The 15,186-nt window shown below is 41.0% G+C and overlaps 1 protein-coding gene across 1 annotated transcript in view; it reads left to right on the plus strand.

The window, feature by feature from the left end:
* Positions 1-15,186, plus strand: part of LOC144781943 (cytochrome P450 2G1-like) — a 298,644-nt gene that overhangs the window by 237,190 nt on the left and 46,268 nt on the right. The window lies entirely within an intron of this gene.

Genomic DNA, 15,186 nt, shown 5'->3' on the forward strand with positions numbered 1-15,186 from the left:
TCGTTAGTTGTGTTATGTGTTTCTTTTTTTTATTTCTATTTAAAAATAAAGAACATTACGTTTTCAAAGAATGAGGGTGCTCTCTCTTTTCGATGGTGCATGTTTGGAAATGTTACTATGATACGTATTAAGGCCTGTGTGCTGATTCCTTCAAGCAACTAAATTACACTTGAATTGTTAATTTTTCTGACTCGATGCACGCTGAATAAGACTACGACCAACTGTAATCTATATTACACATGCCAGGAGTGAGCACCATGACTTAGCATATGGTTAGGAATCACTACAGACTTATTTAGGGAGAGTAGACTGTTTACATTTTAGGACTTAAATGAGGAGACCCTGCTGCACAAAGGGTAGCTCCTGTTGCACTCTAGGCTTTTTTTAGCCTTCAAAGCTCTTTGGAGCATACTATGTAAAGAGCCAGCAACAAACACTGTTATACCAATAATCCATGCAATGGAGGGGGTGGGGCGATCATCATCTGGTAGCCGGCTCTACCAAACATTTCTGGACTGCACTAATGTCCCATTATCCCTAGGGAGAAAAGTGGCAATGTGATTTGTGCCAAGTGTTTAATGACCAGGATTGGCTTAAAATTGTATGTTATCCCCATAGAGTTTTGTGTAATTTCTGCTGTGATGTTATACAATTTTACATCCTACACTAGGCTTACCTTACACCTAATAAGTTTAGCACTATGCACACTGGGGACAGCTCTGACTGCTCTTGATGTCCTATAATGTTAGAAGACCTAAAACCCTTGTTCTGGAAATGCTCCTATGTTTTTGCCTTTTGAGATGCAGTAACAAATTATTGATGGCATATAACAGGCAGAAAGATTTGCCTCCAAATGTTCGGATGTCTATTGGGCATGTTTCTATGCCTAAGGAAATATAAGTTAGTTAAATTCTTAGGTCAAGGCATGCTGTTAGCTATTCAAGAGATTACCATGTCCTGGAAGTCATCCAATTTCCTCCCTCTGCAGAATTAGAGGGATCCATGTCTCGCTGGGCATAAGCAGATTCCAGCCCTTTCATAGAGGAAAGAATGTTGCTTAGGAAAGCCCCTTCAGCAATGCAATGGGATAAGCTATTCTTGACCCTTTCTGTTATATGCAAAAACAATGACCCATCCCATTAAGGAACTGTAGGCAAGCCATGTGATGTAATACAAATGGGGAGGATACTCCCTACTCAACTCTTTTGTTTTCTCTACCACAACTTAATGTCTATTTTATTGTGCCTGTTATGTATTGCCCTGCACACCTACCCACGTTAATTAGATTAGCTTACTGTTTTGCTCCATTCAATTTGTCAAATGCCAATGTCTCTTACATGCCTGAAGATGGGAAGGTAGGTGGGGGATGGTTTGTAGGTTATAAGGAAATAAAATGCATGATGAACTCTAAAACTCTACCCTGACAAACTCAATTTTGAATGTTTCACAAACCCAGCTCCGGATCCCAAGCCAAGCCATAAAAGGTAAGGATCATATTCAGCCCAGATGAATTGTTTCTAACTAAAATAAGCATCACGGTCAAAAGTATAGCCATGCTCAGAACATTTCTACTGTTTCTGCAAACATATCACTTTTTGGTGTTGGCAAGGTGATGTAGTAGCTGAATTACTACACTTTAGTCTACAGGGAACTCTATATCAACATCAAGGCAGACTGCAAAGACAAATGAAGTGTGCATTTTTTGCAGCACAATCATTTTCATCCGGCTTTGAAAGCTCTCTATTGTTTATAGGTTTGGTTGATAATTATATCAAATTAATTTCTATCATTCAAATCTTATTAAACAAAAACTCCAGTTAACTCTACAGTCAGCCTTGTCTCTACACACCAGTTAGGACCCTATAATCAGCTACTTACTTTACAAAAAATTGACCTAATGATGATATTTAACCATATCCAGAAAGGATACATTAATGCTTTTTTTTTTGTTTCAAGAAATGTAAACAGCCACTTATTTCTTTGTTTCCAGGAAATGTTCACAACACTACATGGTTGCTTGTCAAGCAAGGTTTAGAACAACACAGGTGAATTGAGAGAACTACCTTATATTGTTGCAACACATTGTACATTTTAGAAGCATACTGGTTTTGAACTTTGCTGTAACTCATGGAAGTGTAGGCATCAATGACGTTTTCCAAACAGAAGGTTAAAATTACTTCTACATTTGATGACAAAGAACACTTTTCAAATTCTATCTGGACGTGAAAGAGGGGGTAAAGATGCGTGAAACAAGTCACGATGATTGTTGGCCTTATATTAGATGGCGAAATGTTAAGCCTGTTTACTGTAGATTGCTTTTCCTGGCTGTTGTTTCCTGGATGTGACACGCTGACGCCGTTGAACCCGGCCTGATTCTTTCTGCCGCTCTCAGCACTTTAATCGCAGCTCCTTGCCGGACCCGCTTCGCGGGTCCCGCTACGCGGTGTTGTGCTGTCTGTGGGTGTTGGAGTACAACTGAGGGTTTTCTAAGGACAGGGCTGCGAGCGCACTGGTAGCAGGACTACATCCCCCAAGAGTCCCTGCCATTCACCTGATCGCAAACACCTGGTGACGCTCTCCCTGTTGGACACGCCCCCTTCCTCTTAGATATAAAATAATGTCTGTACCCCCGCACGCGCGGGAGCGCGCGGGAGCGTGCCGGGAGAAGCCCGGGACAAGGGCGGGACCGTCTGTGGCCGTCCGGGGCCGATCGCGGACGGGACGGGCCACCCTACTAACATCACCATCTTCAAATTAGATATTTACATCGAATTTCTGAAACAAGGTATTTCTCCACTAACATCATCATCAAACGAGGCAAATCACTCTACCATCTGTAAGGAGGGGCTGACCAGAGTCTCGTGCAAATTCGCTCTCAGTATTAAGAACGTGTCTCATTGATATTTAAATATAAACAACATCGAAAAGACTCCAAAAAGTAAGTGGAATGGGTGTTAAAAAACTACGTTCACGTACAATATTTATGAAGCGAATGGGTACCGAAGAAGCCGTCAGGAAATCCACAAATAAAGCAATAAAAGATGGCCGAAGTACTTTAACCCCGGCAATTAGCGAATACTTCTCTGCTTTACCACCAAAAATAAGGAACCCGAAAAGTTAATGCCGGATATTGAAACTAAACTTGAAACTAAACTGGAAACACATTTAAGTATCAGGGATCAAACAAGCTTAACAGAGTCACCCCAATTGACGCATAATGTAAGTGATATGGCTCCTATCAACAAATCCAACCGCTCCTTAAATGATTCCGAATTAATGGACAATAAGGCTAGTCTCCTGAAATCCTCTACTCCCATAAGAGGCAACGGGAGTCTACATAAATCAGAGGACCCAAGTCTACTCAATTTAATGTCAGCAGAACATAGTTCTGAAACAAAACTATCAAACAATTTCCAAAAAAGAACATCAGTACAATCTAGGGAACATGACTCTTTTCTGGATCCATTCTTATCGGAGCACAACAACTACAACAAATCGACAACTCCAATATCAAAAGCTCTTTTTTCCTTACAAGAGATATTAGAATCGGTTCTCTCCTTTCTAGGAAACATCCTAGAAAATTCAGATCAAACTCTGGATGTTCAAATAGGTATTCTAAAGTTCCTAGTAGAAGAGAAAAAGAAAAAAGAGTCCTTAAAACCATCGGAAAATCCAACAAACAAGAATACTAAGCAAATTGATAAAGGCCTCAAACAAACAAAATGTAACTCTACTACCCAGACTTCAGAAAAAGTATCTAGAGAACCACAAAAAAAGACAACATCGGAAACTCTAAACGAATCTACACTTTATTCTTTGAAAAAACTATTTAGAGAAAAACCACAAAAAAAGGTAAAACAGTTTCAAATTTTTACAAAACACATAAAAACGGATACTCACGATAAAGTCTCTGACAAGGATGACAATGATACTAGTACTAATTTAGAAACTCAAAAAGGAAAAACACCAACAGATAAGAAAAATGAACTAGAGCAAGTAGGAAGGAACAAGAGGAGAAAAAAACCAATAAGAAGGATTCAAAAAAAGAAAACACGCAAGCTAAAATTCCATCAAACTAATACACCTCGAAAAGATCTAGAGGAAAAAAATGGAGAGATTATTACCCCACATATTCCGAAAAAAGGAGAAACCACTAAAGAAAAAATCATAGAGAACACGCAAACATTGAACCCAAGAGCAGACGAATATCTTCCTGTTAGGATACTTATAAAGAAAGAAAATGATGAAATTGGAGCTGGAAATGGCGATGTGAGGGACTTTCAACGAAGAGAAGATGCACAATCAAACCTACTCCAATTTGAAGAACTTTTTCCCACTGATAATATCCCACTCAACAGAGGCAGGATACTGAATCTCTTGCAAAATATACAGCCTCTACAATCTTTGACCAGCAATGAAATAGATTTAGTAACTTTCCCTAAAAGAGGTTCTAATAAAATTGCACTGGTCTCCTTTTGGTCGCCAGTATTACCTGGGATCATACTAAAGGAAAAAGTGACAATATATAGGTTTGGATACGACGTCATTAAAAAGGATGAGCCTAAAGATAACAAAATCTACAAAACTTTAAAAGACCATACTCAATTAATCCTTAGTCCACAATCAAAAATCACTCGAAGAGTTTTTCCAGCGTCGGAAGATCCTGGAGTAACCTATTCAAGAGGTATCCGACAAGGGGAGGAGACCCTGAAAATCCAAGTGAGCCAGGGAGAAAGGGAAGTTTGGTACTTTGATCCAGATGAGACCAAAGCCACTGACATTGATACAGTAAAATCCTGGACCTGGATATCGGAGACATTGAACAGCAATAAAATGCCTATTCGACGGAAGCAACCTGTTTAACAACGGTCTAAAGTTAACATCGTGGAATATTGCAGGGAGATCAAAAAACAAAATGAATGAGGTCCTAAATAATCAGCCCGATATTCTGACTCTGCAAGAAACATGGGCAACAGAATCATTCTCGCAGAAAGGCTATTTTGTCTACACCATACCAGCAAAAGCTACTAATCGGGGCCATGCCAAAGGAGGATTGGCTATCTTACTGAGGGAGGACCATCTGTGGGCGCAGGAGATAATTGAGACAAATTATGTCAATCTACAATGCATCAAGCTTTCTTTAAATATTCATAATACTGGTTCTCAAAAAGCAACCCTGCTCTTTAATATATATGCGCCCCCGGGATGAATGCAGGACATCTTGTTCATAGATATCATGGAAACTATTACTCAAATAATAGAGGACCATTCGTTTCCGCCTTATATAATCATGGGTGACTTCAATGGGAAAATTTCAAACTTAGAAATAAGAAAGTGGGAATGCATATACGAAGAGGAAACATTGTTTTTTTTTACTCCTCAATTCCCCAAAGCTATTCATTCAAGTAAAAGAGGGAAACTGATGATATCAGCGCTACCTACCATAAATGGTGTAATCCTGAATGGGAACGTAGAAGGGGATATCCCTGCATCATATACTAGACAGGGAAACGGAACCCCCTCAATCATAGATTACATCATTTGTGGTATGGATCTATTTGACACAGTCACGTATTTGCACTCCAATTTTACAGCAGACAGTGATCATGCCGTGATGCAACTTGTTACTAATTGGACAGTCCAAACAGCAGTAGAAGGACGGTTGATCCTCTTTAGAAATGCAACCCTGGTAAATAGCGAACAGAGACGTATCTTTTGGAATTCACCTCTTGTTGACAAAATAATAGTATTGATTGAGCATACACAATTACTAAGGAAAACTTATTCAGATGACCCTATACTAAATTATGAGCTCATGCTCAAGGAATTTAAAGCAGTCTTATCAAAAATGATTCAACAAGATAACACAGGTAATAAAAAGAAGAAAAACACAAACAAACCCTGGAATTCATTAACCAAGAAAAAACTTAACAAATTGATACGTGCTCAGTATTTAAATTCTTCTCCTTCAAGAAAGAAAGAAATAAACAAACTGAAAAATCAGCTGAGAAGAGAGAAATCAAGCAAGAAAAAAACTTTCCAAGATCGGAATTGGGTCGATCTACAAATAGCTGCAAAAGAACAAAACCAGAGAAAATATTGGTCTTTAATAGCTAAATTAACCGGAACTAAAAAGAAATTAGTAGCTGTACCGGTTCCGCCTAAAGAATGGGAAATTTATCTGACGGATCTTTATAAATCGAATATGGTCAAATTACACGAAAACAGTGTTGAAAAAATTAAGGAAAAACACAAATCATCAACTCCTACAACAACGGCAATAATGGTAGAAACTCATATTAGGAAAGCCAGAAGCACAGGTGCCTTTGGTCCTGACCAAATATCGATCAAGGCCCTGCAGGTAGACCCCAAGGAATGGAGCCTTGTGTTAGCTCCACTTTTTAACTATATTTTGACCACTGGACTAGTACCAAAATCATGGCAAGGGAGCATCATCATTCCTATACATAAAAAAGGCAGTAAAACGGTAGCAGGAAATTACCGTCAAATAGCATTGATGGATGCCACCGGAAAAATCTTTGCAGCGGAAGTATTGCTTCATCTGAAAAATTGGGCTTTTTCGCTGGGTCTAATACCAATGTTTCAGGCTGGTTTTAGACCTAAACATTCTGTTACGGACAACATCGCAATTATACAGGTTATCCTCGACAAATATGTGATAGGGAAAACTCAGATTGTCTACGCTGCATTTATAGACTATTCTACCGCTTTTGACCGTGTCGACCGACCCACACTCTGGAACAAACTAAGGAGTTTTGGTATCAATGAACATTTGTTACAGGTTATAATAAGCCTTCACACGAAAACGTGGTGCCAAGTTCAAATGGGGGGCGAAAAAGGTCTAACGGAAATAATAAATACAGGTAATGGTCTAAAACAAGGATGTCTCTTAGCCCCCTTGTTATTTTCTCTATACCTCAGCGACTTGCCATATCAGTTACAACAGGGCTTGAGTCTGCCTCCAAAAATTAATAAACAAAGTATCCATTCGTTGCTTTATGCGGACGACATAGTGATGTTTGACCTCACTCCATTTGGTCTGCAAAAATCACTGGACATTTTGTGCACATACTCAAAAGAAATTTTTTTAATCCCAAATATCAAGAAAACAAAAGTTGTAGCTTTTTCGGGGAGGAAATCGAGTGCCAAATACACCTGGAGGCTAGGTGAAGAAAAGATTGATGAAGTAGATGAATATATATACCTTGGCAGGATTCTCTCAAAGAACTTAACAAACACAAAACATATAGATAACTTAACAAAGAAATCTGATCTACACGCTGGAGCACTTTCTAGGCTCTATAATGCTACTGGGAGCAGGCACTTCTCCTCAATGTTAAAAATATATAAAGTAAAGATTCCTGCAGTCCTATCATATGCGACGGAATATATCCCTATAAAACAATGGGGTTTTATGGACCGCCAAGAAGGGAAAATCCTGAAAAGAATCATGAAGGTCTCAGCTGCTATACCAGTTCAAGTTTTAAGACTAGAATTTTCTTTGACAAGTTCGTATGCCACGGCTGTGGCAAACATTATCAGGTGGGCCTACAACCTCCTACATGCAAAGGAGGGATCGCTAAGATTCCTGCTGAAAAATGAAACATTTGATACAGAAACTGCTAAGCAAACTTTTTTAGGGAACATGACAGTTGCATTTCGAATGGCTAAAATCAGTACAGATATTTTACTAACTTGGTCTGTATCGCAATTGAAACTATTTCTTAAATGTTTCACCCCAAAACTGAGTTTTGACCTAGATTTTGCACACAGCACAAAATTATCAACTTATAAATCTTATACAGACCTATTAGAGTATAAACATATCCAGCCGTACATTGGGTTTTCCCTCGTACACAGCGCTAGGAGGGTGATCTCTATGTTAAGACTGGGTATTTTGCCTGTGCAATCTTTCAAAAAAAGGTGGTCAACTGTAGACTCATCTATATGTTCTTTATGTCAAGGGGGTGACCAAACTGTTGAGCATTTATTATTCGTATGCCCCAGTTCTAAAGTAGTGGTAGCTCGTGCCAAGTATCTTGATCCAATATATCGTATCTGCATGATTACAAAAGAAAAAGAATTATTAACAGCGGGGAAACAGCCCCCTAATGAACTTGTTTGTTATAATTTTTATAAATTTTTTAAATCTCTGTTGTTTTTATACTAATTGATTAACGATGTAAACTTATTATCCTTTCTTGCATTTTGTTTATATGTAATATTTGTGGTCCTCTGTTGAGTACCTATACAAATAAAATCTTTTTGACTTTTGACTTTTGACTGTAGATACCTGCTTGAAGGTGGATATTATATGTTTCAATATGAGTGCACAATTCCACCAGGTATCCTATAAAGACAATATTTTGCCCAGAGAGTAAGCAAGTGGCTTTATTCTCATGTGCATTGATCAGGGACAGAATATCAGTTGTTTGTTATTGTATTGGGACCTTAAAGTGGATTTCCTCCAGTTACCAGAACATCTAAAATGTGTAGAAGAGGGCTAATTGAGAAAAAGACAATTTCTCTCAAGCAAAGCAATACAATTGATCAATTGTGACGAGGTCCCATTGCTTTGAAAACCATATATTACCCAGACATGAGCCACAAATATGGAGGACAATTTTGGACTTGTTAAACCTTCCTAAGGACTGTTAGCGATAAGGGAGTTGAGGAGAATGAATGGAGGAAACTGCTTTCTTCATCAATCACGTGTCCATCTCAAAGTATTAGTGGGCACTGCCTGTCCAGAAGTAAATGGCCACACACTACATGATCATCTAGGCTATACAGATGTTTGTGTCTAGGTGACCCAATATATTGATAACATCAAGTAAAGTTCACATTGTTGGACTGTGGATGGGCTTCTTCTGCCCTTACGTTAACAATGAGTGCTTGCAACAAATAGGACACATGAAGAAACCTGCGAGTTAACCAAAGCGAGAGAGGTGAATTTGGACGGGTTTGGACGAACGCAGCGCAGAGCCTAGGGAACCAGGCACGGGGAAAAAGAGGCAGAGCATGGTTGCTGGGCCTATTTCATACTCCGAGGAACGCCCCCTTCCCCAGGTGGGCCCTCCCATTGGCTGTTGGCGAGGAGGGCGGCTCAAAGGGGGTGACGCGCTACAGCTCTGCTCGCCCGTCGTGTGGGACTAGGGCGCTGTCCCGCCCATGCTCCCCTGCGTGTCGCGCGGATAGCGGCATTATATCAAATTAATTTCTATCATTCAAATCTTATTAAACAAAAACTCCAGTTAACTCTACAGTCAGCCTTGTCTCTACACACCAGTTAGGACCCTATAATCAGCTACTTACTTTACAAAAAATTGACCTAATGATGATATTTAACCATATCCAGAAAGGATACATTAATGCTTTTTTTTTGTTTCAAGAAATGTAAACAGCCACTTATTTCTTTGTTTCCAGGAAATGTTCACAACACTACATGGTTGCTTGTCAAGCAAGGTTTAGAACAACACAGGTGAAATGAGAGAACTACCTTATATTGTTGCAACACATTGTACATTTTAGAAGCATACTGGTTTTGAACTTTGCTGTAACTCATGGAAGTTAACAATGAGTGCTTGCAACAAATAGGACACATGAAGAAACCTGCGAGTTAACCAAAGCGAGAGAGGTGAATTTTTTGCTGTGTCGTGGAGTGAAGTTTAGAGTTTTTGTATTGTTAAAAATGCAATAGTTTTACAAGGTGTGATGAAAATACAAGACCTTGAACACAGTGTTTATTTGAGGTTTAGCAGTAACAGTATCATCAGAAATATTATCTAAGTTCCTCAATTATCTTACTGGAATAGGCAAAAACCCCTGCAATTGTGGCCAAACAAAGGTGATACCTATGGAAATTTGGAAGCTGCAAAGCAGCAGCAACATTTTGCTGAGTCAATATCTTGGTTGCCGAAGAGCCAGTATCTTGGTGTTTGGTACCATTGCATCATAAATTGTTCTCCTGTATCCAACTTTGTATCCTTAACTAATAAGCAGATATCTTGACTGGGGTGGTGGTGTTGTCATGGATATCCAGGGGAATCTGTATCTTACCAACTTTAAGTTGATTCCACAACACCGGCAATGCCCCCTGTTCACAATTTTCAAACTATATGTGTAATGGCTGAAAAGGACGGAGATCATGGCTGACTAAGCGGAATGCCACAGGCAGGCCATTTACAGATAAAAAATGGTTAGGCGTAATGTGTTGTGATATGTTCACAAGGAAAGGCCTGACCCAGTCCTATAATCTCATCTTCAGCCTCATAACTGGTTGCCCTACAGTTTCAACTCGGGGAGGAATGTACAAGGATTTGTGTATTGCTCAACATGCAAAACTAGGCACAGAAAATAAGCCACCTATATCATGCCCTGATCAGTCACATGAACCATAGGGCATCTGAGTTTGCAGCCTTACCCTAATTTCACTTCGCATTATCTTTCCTGGAATGTGATGAGTTTCACCACAGTTCTGGAGCACTAGGTGATCTTGACCTCCCTCTTTGCATCTTGCAGAGAAGGCCCTCAGTGTCTGGGTAGTTCCCTTTTCCACCTTAACTTTAAACTGCACTTATCAAGACTAGTACCTTGTTGCCAGAGCAGGATGAGAGCAATGTGAACGAGAAATACACTTGTTCAATTAGAAATAAGTCCATTACACCTTATGGAGGAAGCTGGCATGCCTCCTGTGTTAGCTCAAGATGAAAGGACATTGTCAGGAGTCAGGAGTATTGTTTCCAGAGAGGAATGATTGTGGTTCCTCGTGTTGAATTAGACACACATATACCCAGAAGAGTAGAGGATCAATAATAGGGTACAAATGCTGACTTGTGGCACCACGTGTGTAGTGGGAGCTCCACTCGGCCTGTCGGTTCATTAAACTCTGGTATGTAGTAAAGGCCTGTCCTCAATGAACTTTTAACTTTTTGTAAGACCACACTAAAACCAGGATAAGCTAGTTAGGAGTTTCTTTCCTTCTTAACTGTTCACTCCAACCACCAACTACATTTCAGTCCCAACAATTCCACAACCCACAATGGCATTCCACAGAGACATAAAGGAAAGACAACAGAACACTAGGAACACAACACACCTCCACCTTTACACATCTAACATGCGCCAAGTACACATAGACCCCTTAATGGATAAAGAAAGGAAGAAATGACAAAAACAATGTAAACAAATAAATAGCTAAGGAAAGCGAACTGTCTCACGGCCAAGTGCAGAAAAATAATCTGATCATACCTAACCAAATTCCTTGAGTGTTCTAGGGATCGTTGCGATGTGGAACCCTACCTCACGTTTCTTGACGCAAGTGAACTATGGATCCAGATGAACAGTTGAATTATTTCCCTCATTCTGTTATCTTAACCACCCATTTGAAATTCCACTATTTCCCTTTAACAAATGCACAAAATTACATGCTGTTACCGCAACCACTGCTTTTTACCTCATCTCACTCCACCTTTCAAGCCAAGTCTTGCTTAGCACGGCTTTCATCATCGTTTCGTGGTTCCGGGTTTCGCATTGTAAATAACAGAATGTCCTGTTTGCGACCTTTTGTCATGGTGTTACAGGAAGGTACGCCTACTTTGCATGTAATTAGCAATGTATATCGCTAAGATGCGTGGCGTTACAAAAATGGCAGCTAACATGCGCTAATGCATGTTAGCGCCGCCTTGTTAATAGGGCGCTGAAATTATCGCCGCTTTAACGGCAAAAAAGTGCTGTTAAAGCAGCGATAATGCCCTTGTAAATATGCCCCACAGAGTATGAAAGAAGCAGGTTCTATTTCTCGGTGACTGATGAAACTAAAAGTACTTGTCTTAGTTGTCCACCCACGTGGAGGAAGGAGACTGAGACACCTACTCCTTGTGACTTGATTTGATTTTGATTTGATTTGATTGTCGGATTTGTAGAGAGCACGAATGCCCGAGGGCGTCTTGGCGCTAAAAAAGACTAAGCCTGCAGAAGTAGGAAGAGACGTGCGAAAACAGGAAACAGGGCTATGCTGAGAAAAGCCAGGTCTTTAGGTTCTTTTGAAAAGACAACAGTGATGGGCTGTTTTTTATTTCTATAGGTAACTTGTTCCAGGTTTTAGCTGTGTTCAGTAGGAAACCTCTCCTCCCCATCTTAGTTGTTTAAATCTAGGAGTTTTAAGAAGCTTGGCACTGCTGGACCTAAGAGTCCTAGGCGGGTCGTATTGTAGGAGGTTAGTTTTGAGAAAGTGAGGGCCTGATCCATGCAAGGCTTTATAAGCCAGGCAAGCTGACTTGAATTGAATTCTTTTTTCCATGGGTAGCCAGTGGAGACTTCTCATTTTAAGTGCCACCGGTTCGTACCTAGGAATGTTCAATACCAGCCTGGCTGCTGCATTCTAGAGGTGCTGAAGCTTTAGTAATAACTGTTTATGAAGCCCTACATACAGGGCATTCCCATAATCCATTTTGGATAGTGCCAGCATAGTACGAGGGTTTTGCAGGTATCAGAAGGGATATATGGCAACAGTTTTCTAATCAGCTTCAGCGTGTACCATACAGAGGAGGCGAGTTTATTAATTTGAGCCTTAAAGGTAAGTTTGGAGTCAAACGTGAACCCCGGGTTCCTTACGTTGTCCACAGGTGTCGGACAGCTGCCAAGACTGTCAGGCCACCAATTGAGTGACCAGATGTTAGGTTCAGCCCCCAGCAGCAAGACCTCTGACTTATCACCATTCAATTTTAGGCAGTTTGCATGCATCCAGTGACTAACCTGCTCCATGTAAATCTATCCGCTGTCTCAGTTGTGTTGTTTGAAATAGCCACCACTATTTGTGTGTCATCAGCATAGGATACTGGTAGGAAGCCGCAGTTTCTGATGATGTTTGCTAATGGGGCAGCATTTATGTTAAAGAGGGTGGGGCTTAACCCCTTCCATGCTCATGACGAGCTGAGCTCGTCATGCAGTACAGTGCTCCTGTGCTCATGACGAGCTGAGCTCGTCATGACCACACCCGTTTTTATTGCTGTCCAGCACAGCAGAGGAATATGTGCAGCAGCCATGTGGTTAATGACGAGCCCTGTGGGACCCCCAGGGCGAGTTGAAGGATTTCAATGAGAATTCCCCAAGCTGAACTGTGAAGGATCTTCCTCCCAGAAAAGAGGCCAGTAATGCGATTGCTGATGCATGTAGGTCTATTTCCTCGAAACGGGTCAGGAGTATACCATGGTTGACGGTGTCGAAAGCTGCCGAGAGGTCTAACAATATTAGGGCAGCCTTCCCACCTGCATCCAGTATACTCCTGATTTCTTCCCCTGCCATAATGAGAGCGGTTTCAGTCCCATGTTCCTCCCGGAACCCGTATTGTGATATATCTAAAACATTGGATTCCCTAACGAACCTGGAAAGTTGAGAGCTCAGGTGTTTTTCAAAAATTTTGGCCGGGAATGGGATTCCCGAGATTGGCCTATAGTTAGCTGAGATTGAAGGGTCAAGGTTACGCTTTTTAAGGAGAGGAAAGACAGAGGCCACTTTCCAAGCCTTCGGGAAACAATTGGCCTGTATTATTTTGGCGAAGAGCAGCTGAAGTTGATTGCTGAGCATCTCAGGAAACATTTGCAAGACCTTAGGGGGACAAGGGTCCATGGGGCCCCAGGACTTGGTTGACAGTATGAGATGATAAATCTGTTCTGCTGACGGGGCTGAGAACTGGAAGTCTGGCAAACTTGACCCTGAGTGCTTTCCTGGGTTATGCTGGGAATTTCCTGTTGCATGGGAGTCACAGTAAGCGGTAGAGAAGGATTCATAAATGAGTCTTACTTTGTCAGTGAAAAAAATCCCCAATTTGTTACAAAGATCTAAACTGCCTTCTATCTGTTTAGCAGCTGGCTCTGTGAGTTTTTTAACAGTGGCAAAGAGTTTCTTACTTGAGTTTTTGGCCTCCTTGATTTTATTTACGAAAAAGGCAGATTTTTCTTCAGCTATCAGTTTCTTATAGGTAGCTAGTGATTTGCAGTAAACTTCTTTCTCCTTATCCTCATAGTTAACCCTCCATCTCCTTTCGCCTCACCTACATGTCCGTTTTTTCAATCTTAATTTCTCTGAGAACCAAGGCTCAGAGGTGTTTTTCCTCTTGTGGTTTCTCTTTTTAATAGGAGTGACGGAAAGAACCGCTGTTTTGATCCAGTTTTTTACTTGATTCCTGGCTAGATTACTGTCCTGGTCTAAACCTGATACTGTCGCTCCAAACTGCGCGTGCAGTTTGGCTATATCAATTTAATCCCATTCCTGGTAGGAGAATCGCCCACCCTGCTGGACCCTGGCCGTTTTTGCATGGTCTATAGTTAGTGTGAAATTGACGACTTAGTGGTTAGACCAGGGGACCAAAATAACCTCACCTATTTCGATGTTAGGATTACAGGAAAAGATCCCATCCAAGGTGTGACCAGCAGAGTGGGTTCCTTGTTGGACTAATTGGGTCATGCCGCAACTCGCCATAGTCTCAGAGATAAGTATTGTGTTTTTATCCTCGACTTTTTTGAGGTGGATATTAAAATCTCCCAAAATGGTGTAGTCTGCCCCTGAGAGACTGGACTCAAGAGCGGGGACCAACGATTGTGACAGGGGGGTACTGGCCTTAGGTGGCCTGTACAATAAAAGGCCATCAAAGGTATAGTTATTAGTGATGCCAAGTTTAAAAGGTAGAGTCTCACACTCTGGGGAACTCCGGGCCTCCAAGCCCCGAACCTGAAATGCATCTTTACTGATGATGGCTAGCCCTCCCCCACGCTTCCCATTTCTATTTGCCCGAAGGATAGAGTATCCCACCAGGACTGCTAATGCCAGATCAACGTCTGAGGTTTTATCGGCCCAAGTCTCCGTTATGAAAAGCAGATCTAGGTCATGTGTGTCAATCAGTTTGGCTACTTCAGTATTATGTTTTACTAGGGACCTTACATTCACCAGAGCTGCCTTTACCTGTTTACTTAAACGCACTCCAGGCTGCTGGTGTTGATGGGCTGCTGTTACGCATAGCGTGTAGTTAAGGGACAGCGAACAGCTGGGGCAGTGTTTGGTTTCTTCCAGTGGATTTAATATCTCGCAATCCAGCCTGGTCCATAGTTCCCTCAATTCTATGCTGCTATAAACCCTCCTGTTCGCTTTATTCCCATTTTGCGCAGG

This window comes from Lissotriton helveticus, chromosome 9 (assembly GCF_964261635.1).
Source record: "Lissotriton helveticus chromosome 9, aLisHel1.1, whole genome shotgun sequence".
Lineage (NCBI taxonomy): Eukaryota > Metazoa > Chordata > Amphibia > Caudata > Salamandridae > Lissotriton > Lissotriton helveticus.